The following is a 12927-nucleotide window of genomic DNA, read 5'->3' as shown; positions in this document are numbered from 1 at the left end:
CAATATTGCACGTATTCATTTTCGGAGGCGAATAATTGCATTTCACTCAATGGACAATGTGACTAAATCTGCTGAAATCATTTTAACGGATATAACCTATGATTAAACTGAATTGGGTTCCAGGGTAGAATGAATCCCACGCACCTGTCGAAGGAGATCGAGAGTCGAATTTAAGTCATACAACTGTGGAACTGGGTTCAGAATCAAATCCACGCAAACCCACGCAACTGTGAAATTGGGTCTAGGTCCACAGCTATATCAAACCCTCACTACTGTGAAACTGGGAACAGGTCCGTCCAGAGTCAAATTAAATCCGCACAACTGTGGAACTGGATCTATAGTCAAATCAAACCCACACAACTGTGCATTTGGGTCCAGGTCCAGAGTCAAATTATATCCACACAACTGTGGAACTGGATCTATAGTCAAATCAAACCCACACAACTGTCGAGTTGGGTCTAGGTCTAGGTCTAGTCAAATTAAATGTACCCAACTGTGGAACTGGATTCAAAACTATTTCGAACTTTGAAGTCTTTGAATGAAAGAGCAAGAAATACGACAGAAACGCGAACATAATAAGGTTATTTTTTAGAGTCAATAATACTATATGATTATCGTTATAACTGACGCAGCCTCTGATGCCGCTGTCAAACGATGCAATTCTGTTCCTACTCGGAAAATGGCGATTCCATAACGACAATACGACTACAGAAACCTATTTTTATTCGGCGCAACTAATATCTGTAAATCGGTTCATACCAACTAGTGTAAATTACATCACATGACTGGTCCTTTAATAAACACAGTTTATTGACTCCTTAGGAGGCTAGAAAATGGGCAGTTACTCGTAATATAATAGCCCAAGATGGGGAACCGGTATTCATAACCTATTCCTAACGGTCAAATATAAAAAATGCTGAAAGATACATTCACTCGCCTGTCTCTTTGACGTTCAAGCAATCATTCTAAATGCTCCTCCGAAAATGGCGCCGATGCTTCAGGTCTGCCGATTAAGAAGATCAAAATCAAAAGTCTTTCGTAATAATGTATTGGAATTTAAAAAAAAACTGTTGTTACCACATTTTATGCCGGACCGTTCGGGGCCGTGAAATTTTGTCTGATTTGATCTTTGTCGAAATTAGGTGTTAAATATTCTATTTCAAGTGTAACCAATACATATCAACAAACATCCGAGTAAAACGATCTCTGAGTTGATCGGATCCGCCTTGGGCGGAGTCTGCTGCATTTCAGATACTTAAAAATCATTACCTCACTTTTCCGCAGACATGCAATAAGCTGATACCAATTGCGCAGCTTGGTTGTCTATCCATTGCCAATTCTTAAAACTTTCTTATGTTTTAGATCAACGTTTAGAAAATCTTTGTTGCGGAAGAATGGGATTTTAGATTAAGTTTTAAATTGACAAGATACCTTGTAATTTGTTAATATCATATTCCACGCAGATAATGAAAAACGTTCGAAAAGTTTCCTTGAGCTAGTGCTTCATTCAACGTTTCAACTTTACCCCGATAAAGTCATCTTCAGGATTACCTGAAGCTATTAGTATTCCTGAAGATGACTATTAAGAGGATATAGTCGATACGTCGAATAAACTGCGCTAGCTTACGGTAACATTTTTTCGGATTTTTTTTTTCTAATTCGCAGCGTGGAATTTTTATATTAGAATATCGGAATTCTGGTCATCGGACATTATCGAGTCGACGCGAAACAAGGTAACAACCAAGTGGTGCTCAATAAAGTGTGGAATCAGGTATTTTTGCGATCACTATAGCAAACAACGGAAATGCTACGCGGTCGCATCCGACTCTCACAGGACACTAAATCAATCCGACACTTCGTGACTGTTTTCGACAACTTTTTTCTTATCCAATCGTAGAAAAAAATCCGCGCGATGACAGAGAGTTTGTGGCGCTGATTCATCCCGGACATGTCGTATAGAGACGTATTGTTTAATTACGCTCCACGTTACTCCTATCGACCGGGCAGATTTTAAGACGCTTGTCGCTGGTCGGGAATTATGTAGTTTGTTGGGTCGACAGAACACGACAGGTGCGACGGTACGATAATCTTTTTTGCAATAATTGTCGGTTTATTTGTCCTTGTTTCCGATGATGATAACGTCTTCTGTATGTGAATGTATGGTCGGAGTACGTGTTACCCGGGTTTATACAAGGGATATCCCACGATGGATTCAGCCAAGGATGAAAAGTTCCACAGTAAAGTGTACATATATTTGCGTAAAGACTATCAGCCATCATTAGGCGTTCTGACAACAGAGTAATTCATATCGCATGTTTTCCCACGATCTGTTCATCTTTGGCTGAATTAATGCGGGATTTCTCTCATATTCATCTTATACACGTTGTTATTGTGTTCTCGACTTATTGTGTTATCAGGTGTTATCATTGCCAGAATCAGAACCCAGTTTCACAGTCGTTGTGAGTTTTAGTCGATTCCCTATTTGAAATAGTTTGTAATTTACTATAATTCAGGTCTTTATCAATTTACTAATCGGAACCGAGTCCTGAAGTAAGTTTCACGGCCACAGCTCTGATTAGAGAAGACCATGTGTAAAGTTATAAAACCATTCTAACAAATTTGATTATATCCCACACAACTTGATTTGTTGATATACATACATTCATTTTGTAGGGATTCGGGAATGTTTTCTTCCGAAATGGTCTGAATGAAAACATTAATTCAGGGTAACGAAAAAAAAAACATTTTGTGCAATGGGCTTTCATGATCTGAAATAAACCATCTTTCAGATCATGAAGGTCAATACAGGTACCCAAAAACCCATTATTACAACATGATATGCATCTCAGAAAACAAATTTCTGTAATTCGTTGTTTTAATACTCGACCGGCAAAGTGGGCTTAATCTAGCTATTCACAAAAATTCAAGTGACCCAGAATCACTGTCAGCACTTACATACGGATCAGCGCTATCTCTCACTTACTGGTTAAACTGGACAATGTGTAAGACAGAGTCTTCAGCAATTCCTTCAGTTCTCAACCACAGCCATAAATAATTCACTATTGACGATACTTGCTCAGTAGGTATAATCATAGGACTGACTGTAAAACCCTGCGTCTATAGGCCCCCAGACATTACATCGTCACTTTTTTATTTATCGGCTAAGGATAAATCGATCAGCTCGTGCGCGTCGTATTATAAGGAGCGAGGGTTTCTAAAGCGTTCTACCTTTTATTTGATTGATTCGATCCGATGTTATGACCTTTACAATCCCACCAGCAACATAGATAGAAACAGGGAGTTTGATTTCAAAATCGAAGTACAGATATACGTATATTTTACTATTACGAAAATCCCACAATATAAGACTCAAAAAGATAAAGTCTAAAAATGTTTCCTAGTCGAGCTAATGTAGTTATATATTTTATTTTTCAGTCAGGATTTTCGTAATATTATCGTCACACCACGGATATATTGTCTCGTCAATGGAGATACGGGTAGTTTGATGATCGGTCGAATTAACGTAATTCTTCTTTCGAAAGTACATATATACATAATTGGAAATATCGGTTTGTGGTTCATGTAAATAATCTGGCATCAATCCCGTAACCAGTAAGCGACTGATTGGGGTTTATAGTGGTCGAGTGTTTAACGTGTATTTTGAACTGATAGAGATTTGGCAATGTAGAACCAATGTCACATTCATGTGGTTCTTCAGCGTCACGTATCGGACGTAAATTCGCGGTCAACCTAGGTTTCTTCGACAGTAAGGCATTCACGCTTGAGGTTCCGAGATGACGTTTGTGTGCATTACCCCAAAGTAGTTACGACTATATATTGTCCATTTCTTGACCACCACGCAACAGATCGATTGTATTATCACTAGTAAATGAGGCTACGGGCAGTGATTACGAAGTCGGGGCGACCCGTTCTCGCATCGCCCTCGTCCACTTATCAGAGTCTTAACTAATCAATTGTTAATTAGATAGACATATTAAATATGCTGGCGATGCTATGAATTATAACCGCGCGGTCGGAGCGCGCAGATCGTGGGAAACAGATCGGCTCAAATATCCGGAATCAGGTTCCTGTGACTGGATATAGGAGTTTATAATGAAATTATGAAAGTATCCTCCGACGCTACAGGCGTGACCGTATCATAAACCGAGCATAGTTCACACAATGATTTAATTAAGGACAATTCCTGCGCTTGTATGAACGTAATTCGATGGCAATAAATTTGCATAAATCACCGCTGAGCGGCGAAACGAATGACGCAATGACCCCTATAGACTCAGCTCGACGAAGAAGAGGCCAATTTTTATTATCGCATCGTAATATCGTTATAGATATTAATATTAATATGAAATTTGATATAAATGATTTCCTGAGAAGATTGCATAATATGACGGACTGATTTTCGGCCTGCCGGACGAGCGCAGCCGAAAAAAGGAAACATAAACCGAAAAGAAATTGATACAAAGGATGGAATCAATTAATCATTCACGTTATTATCAATTTCTTATTCAAAATATATCATGTTCTATATATCCGTATTGTAATCATATTAAAATCAATATTGTCCTTATCGTTTCAATCCCGACATACACTTCACTTGGCACTGGTCATGTTTTGCCTCATTTCGACCAAACTCAAAATAAGAGAAAAATCGAGTGCGTAAAATCTATCTGAATTAACTAAATAGTTAAAACATCGATCTAATTAAAAGCTCCGAATTTTCTTAGCTTTCAATATTACTGAATGGGTTTAAGAGTTTTATACGGGATCTAAATAGACTCCACTAACGACTTGAACACGATGAACGTATACATATTGTATTGGGAACTCGTAAAACTTAGATTAGAAGATCAATATAAACAGACATGGCATGGATCGATGGTACTATCCTCTAAATTAGATACGTATAGAATATTTAAAACTGATTGGGGACAAGAAAAATATCTTTCATCACTACCACGAAGTTTAAGAATCTCACTATGTAGATTTAGATGTTCCAACCATACATTACCAATAGAGACTGGTATATATGAAAACAAACCACGGAACGAACGAGTTTGTAATAAATGTAACGAGAATACTATTGGGGACGAATATCATTTCATACTGAAGTGCGAATTTTTCAACGCTTTTAGAATTTTGTATATACCTAACAGATATAGAATTGGCGCAAATCATTATAAATTCAAGCAATTGCTCAGTAATGAAAACCTGTATTACAGTCTATCTAAATACATTACGACTGCTACACGGTTGTTATAGGTAGGGCTATTAATATGTATAAATTTGCCAGCTTTTATATTTATACTATTCATACTATTTTGTTATGCTCGGAAAAATTGTATATCTTTTTTGGAGCAATAAACTAAACTAAACTAAACTGTATACGTCGTCTACAGGGGTTAGGGCCCCTGGTGTTTCTGAGTTTCTGCGATGTCAAACACAAACGACGCATCCACTCGAACAAACGGCGCTAAATACACTCCGCAAATCGAATCCCGAATATCTTTTTTCGCAATTTCTTTTTCATGCTATAGAGAATGTCCTTATTCATATTCATATTCACAGCTTCGATTATGCGTCAGAGTCGGCCGATTGCGTCATCGTATTCATGAGTGAAGGCGCGCATAGGACGCATCCTCTGTGGAGAAGACGATACAGTCGGTCGCGTCGGGTGAACACTGAACGGGAAATACAGAAATAATCGCGACAGTACGCGGAGAAAATCTAAACGCCGGAATCTTATGTCAACAACGGAAGACTTGCCGATTACTTTAAACAATCAGTTACAACATCGTTTTTATAGCAGATTCTCTATAAACAAACAGGACGCTTTCAAAGCGACTCGGAGCATTCCCTCGGTAAACATCGGCTAATCTCTAAAACTCTCCATGCATATCCATCTAATAGGAAATGATATTTTATTTTTATGATACTGCCCGTGCCGTCGCTCTATCCCGAACACGACTCGAACGTAAGTTTATAAGTGACTTGCCGGCGTCTGCGCAGGTATAATAGATCGGCGAAGTTTCAGTCGAAGTAAACGGTACTTTCAATATTTCATTTCTCTAATCTCGATAGTTGCGCAGCAGATGGGCGGAGATTGAAGTAATTCCGCGCAGTCTTAAACTAACAAAATTATTGCCGCTTACATAAAGGAACGGAGCAGAAACATTTATCAAATTCGAATACAAAAATACAGACGAATGCTGTAGTAGAAATGATAAAGTATTTAAAACGAAAATGATAAATATAGCTGCAAAGCAGCGATAACGGGTTTTCTGCCTAGCAGCATCCTTCACTTTCAAACTGAAGGGAATCTTATATAGCAACTTCTATCGGCTCCAATTACGGGGCAGTATTTTGATTCATAGAACATCCAGTAAAAGTTTCACGAAAAAGTTTCACGTTTCACCTGACGATGATCTCTAGGGTGAGATCGAAACGTCGTGTCTTTTAAATATTTTAGATATAATAAATAAATTCTGGTTTTTAAATTCTTTTAATCTGTAAATAGTGGGATTTTATCTTATTCACGAAAAAATCTAGATTTGTCTGAGACGCCTTATAGCCATGTTCATTTTTTGTGGATCAGTTTGTGACTTCTACAAGTTACTGTCCAAGTGTCACGTGAATTGAATTGCACGTTCATATCTATGTTAATATTATCAGGTAATTCTCTTATCTCATTCGTGAATTCGTGAGATCCGAAGCACAAGTTGAGTCGACTGTATACATGTATGTTGAAAAAGTGGTCGAAGAAGTATGTGGGCCAGTCGATCGAAAACGAAATTAAGTGGGCTTACGCGAGATAGATTGGCCGCGTATAGTGCTGTGGCGTGACCAGATGAATTATATCCACCCAAATAGAAATCATTGGTTGTTTAATATGTTGGCCAATCTCACGCGAGTTAATCGCGGAACAGGAAACCATCCTGGCAGGGAATATGGAACCCGACTCAGTTCATTTCCGTCGCCCGCCTTTTCACGCCTAATACGAGAGTATTGGATCCCTGGGTCTCTTAATAGTAACCATAATAATAATAATGATAATAATAATCAGACTGCGTCGCCTCCCGCCCGTTCACCAGCCCGCGTTCATATCGAACTCGCAAACTTTCTTTCAGATAGGCGTCAGAACCAATAATGAAGTTTTTTCGTTATTTATGAAGGAATTCGTGTCTATATTGTGACGGTGGGGATGATGTGTTTTCCTCGGCTCGAAGACAAAATGAAAATACAGTGTGGGAGCTTAATTCATCTATATCAGACATCAGTCGATTGTCTTATATCGAGACCAATAAGGACTGGAGATTGTATTCGCATTCTATATTCTTCAATTCGCCCAGTTAGTTTCACGGTTATCTGGTTTGACTATATAGGGTTAAAATTAGAGTTCATTACTAGAAAACTGTTAATATGGATCCTAATTTGCGCGTTTTTGAGTGGAGTTACAAGTTGGCAAACTTCCTGCCCTCGAAGTGTCTGGGATGAGCATCGTTTGAAATATCATGTCACTGATGATGGACGCATGAACTGAACAACTTGTACTACGCATTCGTGCTATCGTTAGTTAGTCCGTTCTAAAGACTGGCTTATGTCGACAAGCAACGCGGCGCCTACCGATGCAACTAGGCTCATCGGCGATTAGCGGCAACTAGCGGCCTAGACGAGAGCCTTTACCGGGAACGGACCAATGTAGAACGCGGACCAAATCAATGATGCGCGTTCACGTGTTCTTAATGCACTGTCTTCACAGCTAGACCCATATTCACCTAAAAGCCGACCAGAATCCAGTCGGGCTAATCATAGCGCTTGTAACAAACGACATTAGCCTTCTGTTAAATTTCTCGTTTAAATGGACCAATCAGCGAACATTTTAACGAACAAGGGGATATCTTTGCAAGTCGTTATATGACGTCATGCAATCGCGTGGCTGGTTGAAGCGAGTTTGGGAGCTATTCCTGACCCCTGGCAAGCGAGGATGAGCTAGACCACGACTTGACGCTCGCAACACTGTGAATGACAGACAATTTGAATAGCAAAGATTCTATTCACAAACAGAAAAGGATTCGTTCTAAAATTTAGATCTGGATCTGGGGTTTAACCTGGATCGGTCTTTTTAGTCGGTCTAAATTGGTCCGTTATAAATCAGTTATGTATAAAGTGTGAACGCGGCTTGTTTCTCGTCTGAATGAAGACATAGTTTTAAACAACACCAGCTCGTAGACGGTTCACAGTTTACTGTAATCGATCAATTCAACACCTTTTGTTCGAGTCACAATGCGTCGGGGGTATACCGTACACACTGTCTGTAGTGGCACGTTAGACTGGTGCCCGCTGCGTGATTGATGCAACGTAGAAAACGTAAAATCTGACACTCCGTACACGTACAAAGTTACTTTAGAAAACGGCGTATCTCACGAAAAGAGCTTTATATTTATCAAAATACGACATTTTTTCATTTTCATATTTGCCTAGATTCAAAGCGAAATTAGTAAATTCGCATTAATTTTCAATTTCTTAATTCTAATGATCCTAAATAGGATGAATATTTTTCCATCATTTTTTTTCGATTTGATATTCGAGACTTAAGTCTTCGATCATAAGACTGGTCTTACGTAGTTAGATTGTCTATATAGAACTAAGTTTGTATTGGACTGGTCCGAAGTCTAATGCATGTCTATGGAACCGGCGGCCCTTGTAGGTATCATTGATCTGCACTGTAAGTAAAGCCGTTACATCCGCGGAATAATCCAAAGTTGCGATTGAATTCGACTGGGAATTCGAGAAAGACTTCTGAGGTTCGTCCACTGTCCCTAATCGCCGATTAACCGTCTGCCGAATCAGCACACCTCAAAGTTTATGCAACCACGCGGAAAATGGCCTGATTTCCGCGACTATAAACTGTCCCCGTGTGAATCGACGTTTCACATTCAACTCGTGGCTTTGATTCCTCCAGAAAACCTTTACGCAATTGTTATCTGAGTTAGCGAAACAATCAGTAACAACGATTAACGAAATAAACGAGTGTTTTCACATACATAGAATCAGGCGATGATCTTTCATTTCAGCACTTTCGAATCTACGGACCCGCTGTCTCATCAAACCCGCACAACTGTGGATTCAGAGTCTAATCAAACCCGCACAACTGTGGAACTGGATTCAGAGTCTAATCAAACCCGCACAACTGTGGAACTGGATTCAGAGTCTAATCAAACCCGCACAACTGTGGAACTGGATTCAGAGTCTAATCGAACCCGTACAACTGTGGAACTGGATCCAGAGTCTAATCAATCCCGCAAAACTGTGGAACTGGATTCAGAGTCTAATAAACCCACAGTCAACTGTGGAACAAATTCCAGTGAAAATAAACCCACACTTGAATTATAGCGGCTTCAAAACCATTTAAAACATTTCATATTTTACTATTTTTATTTATTACGTTTCACTAAAAGTCGTTCGTATCGTAAAAAGTCAACGACCACCTTTTCGATCGCTCTTTCAAAAAAATCGATTGCAATATCTTGTCCTTGGCTGACGCTGGAACTTTGAATAAAAAGTCGGCAACGCACACAGGAAATTATACAGTATCTTGCCAATCACTGGCGATAAATTGAAATTCCATTCTCAGCAGCACGAATTCATCTCGATTATCTTTCGGTGTCGGGCATCTTTTATTTGTCGTAAGTCGGCACCGATTGTTCTCAGTAAGCGAGGATTGGCAGGCAGGAGATTGGTTCACTTTGTCGAATGAAATCACGCGACCGTCCAATCAGTTGGAATTCTCGGTCACACGACCGACTCTTTCCAAAAAATACTCTCTCTACAACAAATATCAAACTGTTAATTTAATTAGCGAACTCGAAACTGCGCTTTGTGTCGCGCGTTCATAGATATACATGTCAACGACGGATCAAGTATCGATTAAGATATTGAATTTTGAGCTGCTGTTCGACTCGACTGCACCATATTGTAAGTGAATTACATATCAGACCATCGAAATTTGTAAATCCCCTGATTATTTGTAGTTGTAGTTGTAGTTCATATAGACTTATATTCATAGACTCATTTATAGACTGGTGTTTGTAGTTTACAAACAGAGTACCGAGTTAGTAAAAACCGACCCAGTGTCACAGTAGTGAGTTAGAGTAAAATCTGAGTTTAAATGAGTCAATGATTTAAGACCCCACAATATTTCCAGTTAAGTGATTTCATAGTTCTCGTGACTGGTTAATTCGGTGTGAGGCTTTGAGTGGCGGCGGTATAGCTTTAAACCAGGCTTGGACATTCACTCCCCTGGACTATGGACTTAAATTGTTTTTAGAGACCGCGCAGAGACCGACCAACTCTAGATAGAAACGACTGGTGAACGTAGATATAAGCTTACTACTGAATGGATGGTCATCTGATTTCTTTTTTAAACAGACGCGCAGAACGGCCAAAGGTTGACTCTAACAACCCTAAAATGAGCCAATAAAAATATTGAGCCAATGCGTTTTGCCAGAACTTTTTTCTTGCATCCAAAAAACCTTGAAATATGATTCATCGTTTGCTTTTAATGTTAACGCCTACGAATTTCATTAAATTAACACGACTATTAGTCGATTAAAAACTGCTGTTACAACGCGTAGGTCACACGGTGTCCTTTAAGAATCTGCCGATCTTTCTTTGCCGTTAATGCGTCATCTTCTAAATCGTGTTGATGACAAAATGTAGTCAGCTGGTAACAAATGACTGTAACAGCTTGTTAATTAGACATAAAAAGGCAAGTGTATTACCATAGATATAACATATACATCTTACTAAACGCTAGTCAGAGAGTCAGGTCATGATGGTAGGTTATTCATATATAGGTATCACTTTTAATGCTATTCGTAGCAAAGGTTTAAGATTGATTCTTATAGATAATAATATCTTTGTTCTAACGTAATGCAATGTTTCGTATGATTTTCCTTTTTAATCTTGTAAGAAAATTAATGGAGCATGGTATTTGATTCGGTTCAATTGATTTGTCGTGAAATATCTATCATATAGTAAACGAAAGTATTTTCATCGAGCAATTAATAGAATGTTAAATCAGTTTTGTTAATATCTTACTTGTCGCTGGCTGTCTACTAGAAATACGTAGTTTGATCTAAAGCGACAACTCTCCTTATATTCGTACGATTTTTCTTGTTTCAAATCTGTTCCTTCTATGAAGTCATTCGACGCATTGTTTTCGTATAGCAGGCTATTAGTAGCAGCTGGATACGGCTGGTGTCGTTAGCGGTCGTACTGGTGGCGATGATGCTCGTTCAAACTATTAGCGTAACAGGAATCAAACCTGCCGCGAAGAAAGTAGCTCCGGCTAAAGCGCATTTGATAAAACACGGCATCAAACCACCGGTTATAAATAGGGCGAAAGTTGCAGGGAAGTCTGGTGGTCACAAGCACCCATTACTGAAACAGCATCCATTATTGAAACAGCATCCATTACTGAAACAGCATCCATCGTTGAAAAAGCATCCTTTGCTAAAAAAGCATCCGCTATTGAAAAACCATCCGAAGCGCCGCCGCCCAGCTCATAGACGCCGATATCACCGCAAACCAGTCAACCCGTTCCTCAAGCGAGGACGACAGGGCAGGAGAGGAAGAAAGGCCAAACACGGTCTGAGGCGCTTATTGAAACTTCTTCGCGGCAAAAATGGAAAACTCAGGAAACGCGGTAAGAACTAATGATATACAACCCCGCACTAGGAATAAAAAGGAGTCCGTCATGTTGTTTGTTCGCTTGAGCTAGTGTAGTTTATTCGACTGTTCGACGACTGTATCCTAATAGTCATCATCAGGGATACAAGATGAAGATAACTGTTCCGTCGAGCACGTCCCTCGAGGAAACATTTCAGAATCGTTTTTTTTTTCTCATTGTGGTATTTCATAAAATGGCTACAACACGGACTCGGAGTGGTTTTGGTATGCCATGATTATGATATCTTACTTTCATTTTAAATACGTAATCGTTCAAATAATGATCACTGAAGCAGCCAAAATTTGATCAGTGTTCTAACGATAACCCGTTTAAAGACGTTTTCACATTTTAACTTGTGTTTGCAGGAAAATTGGGTAAACGATGCCGCTTCAACATTCGTCGCATTGTCAAGTGTCGCGTTCGGTACGTTCCGGTCGTAATCGGCACGCGCCGGAAGTATTACAAAAAATATGTCTGCAAGCACCCTCTGGTGGTCAATATAAGATGCAATGTACCTCAACAGAGAGGTCGCCGGGTACGTATCTGATCCCAGGTAGATCGATGTTCAAATCTCATATTCATGCTGTGTTATCTAACATCCGTTTCTTCGTGTATTTTCTGACGGGAAATATTCGTTTCTTTCTCATTCGGAACCAGAACTTAAGGGATTTATGAGACCTCTGCTTTCGGTGAAACAAAGGCGCAATTATTTGTCGATAATCCTGGGAAAGGGTTTTATCCCTTTTAATAGGGGAACTGTGTGTCTGAATATATACGAACCCTAGAATCTTTAGGATCCATTCTATAGTGGGAATTCTGCGTTGTAATTTGTAATTCATATTTCTATTTATGTTCCAGCGTCACCATCGTCGACGAGGGAAAGGGAAGCCATCAATTCACAAACGCAAACCTATCGTTATCGGCTAAACTAAAACCGTTACGGGCCTTGTTCACATTATTAGGATTTTGTTCTTATACTATTTTCACTTGGTTTCGGTATCTAGTCATATCATGAAATACCTTGCGCCCGGTTAAACGAAATTTATCATTCTGAAATGTACTTATTCATAAATCATTCAAGTTATCAATCGCAGCTGATATTTCAATCGTCTCGAAAAACCAGCCTTCGATAATTTTCATCATTTTCTTATTTTTTGTCTAGCTAGTCTTTAGTTACT

This window comes from Tubulanus polymorphus, chromosome 11, assembly GCF_964204645.1.
Source record: "Tubulanus polymorphus chromosome 11, tnTubPoly1.2, whole genome shotgun sequence".
In the NCBI taxonomy this organism is placed as follows: Eukaryota; Metazoa; Nemertea; class Palaeonemertea; order Tubulaniformes; family Tubulanidae; genus Tubulanus; species Tubulanus polymorphus.
This window is presented reverse-complemented; position numbering follows the sequence as displayed.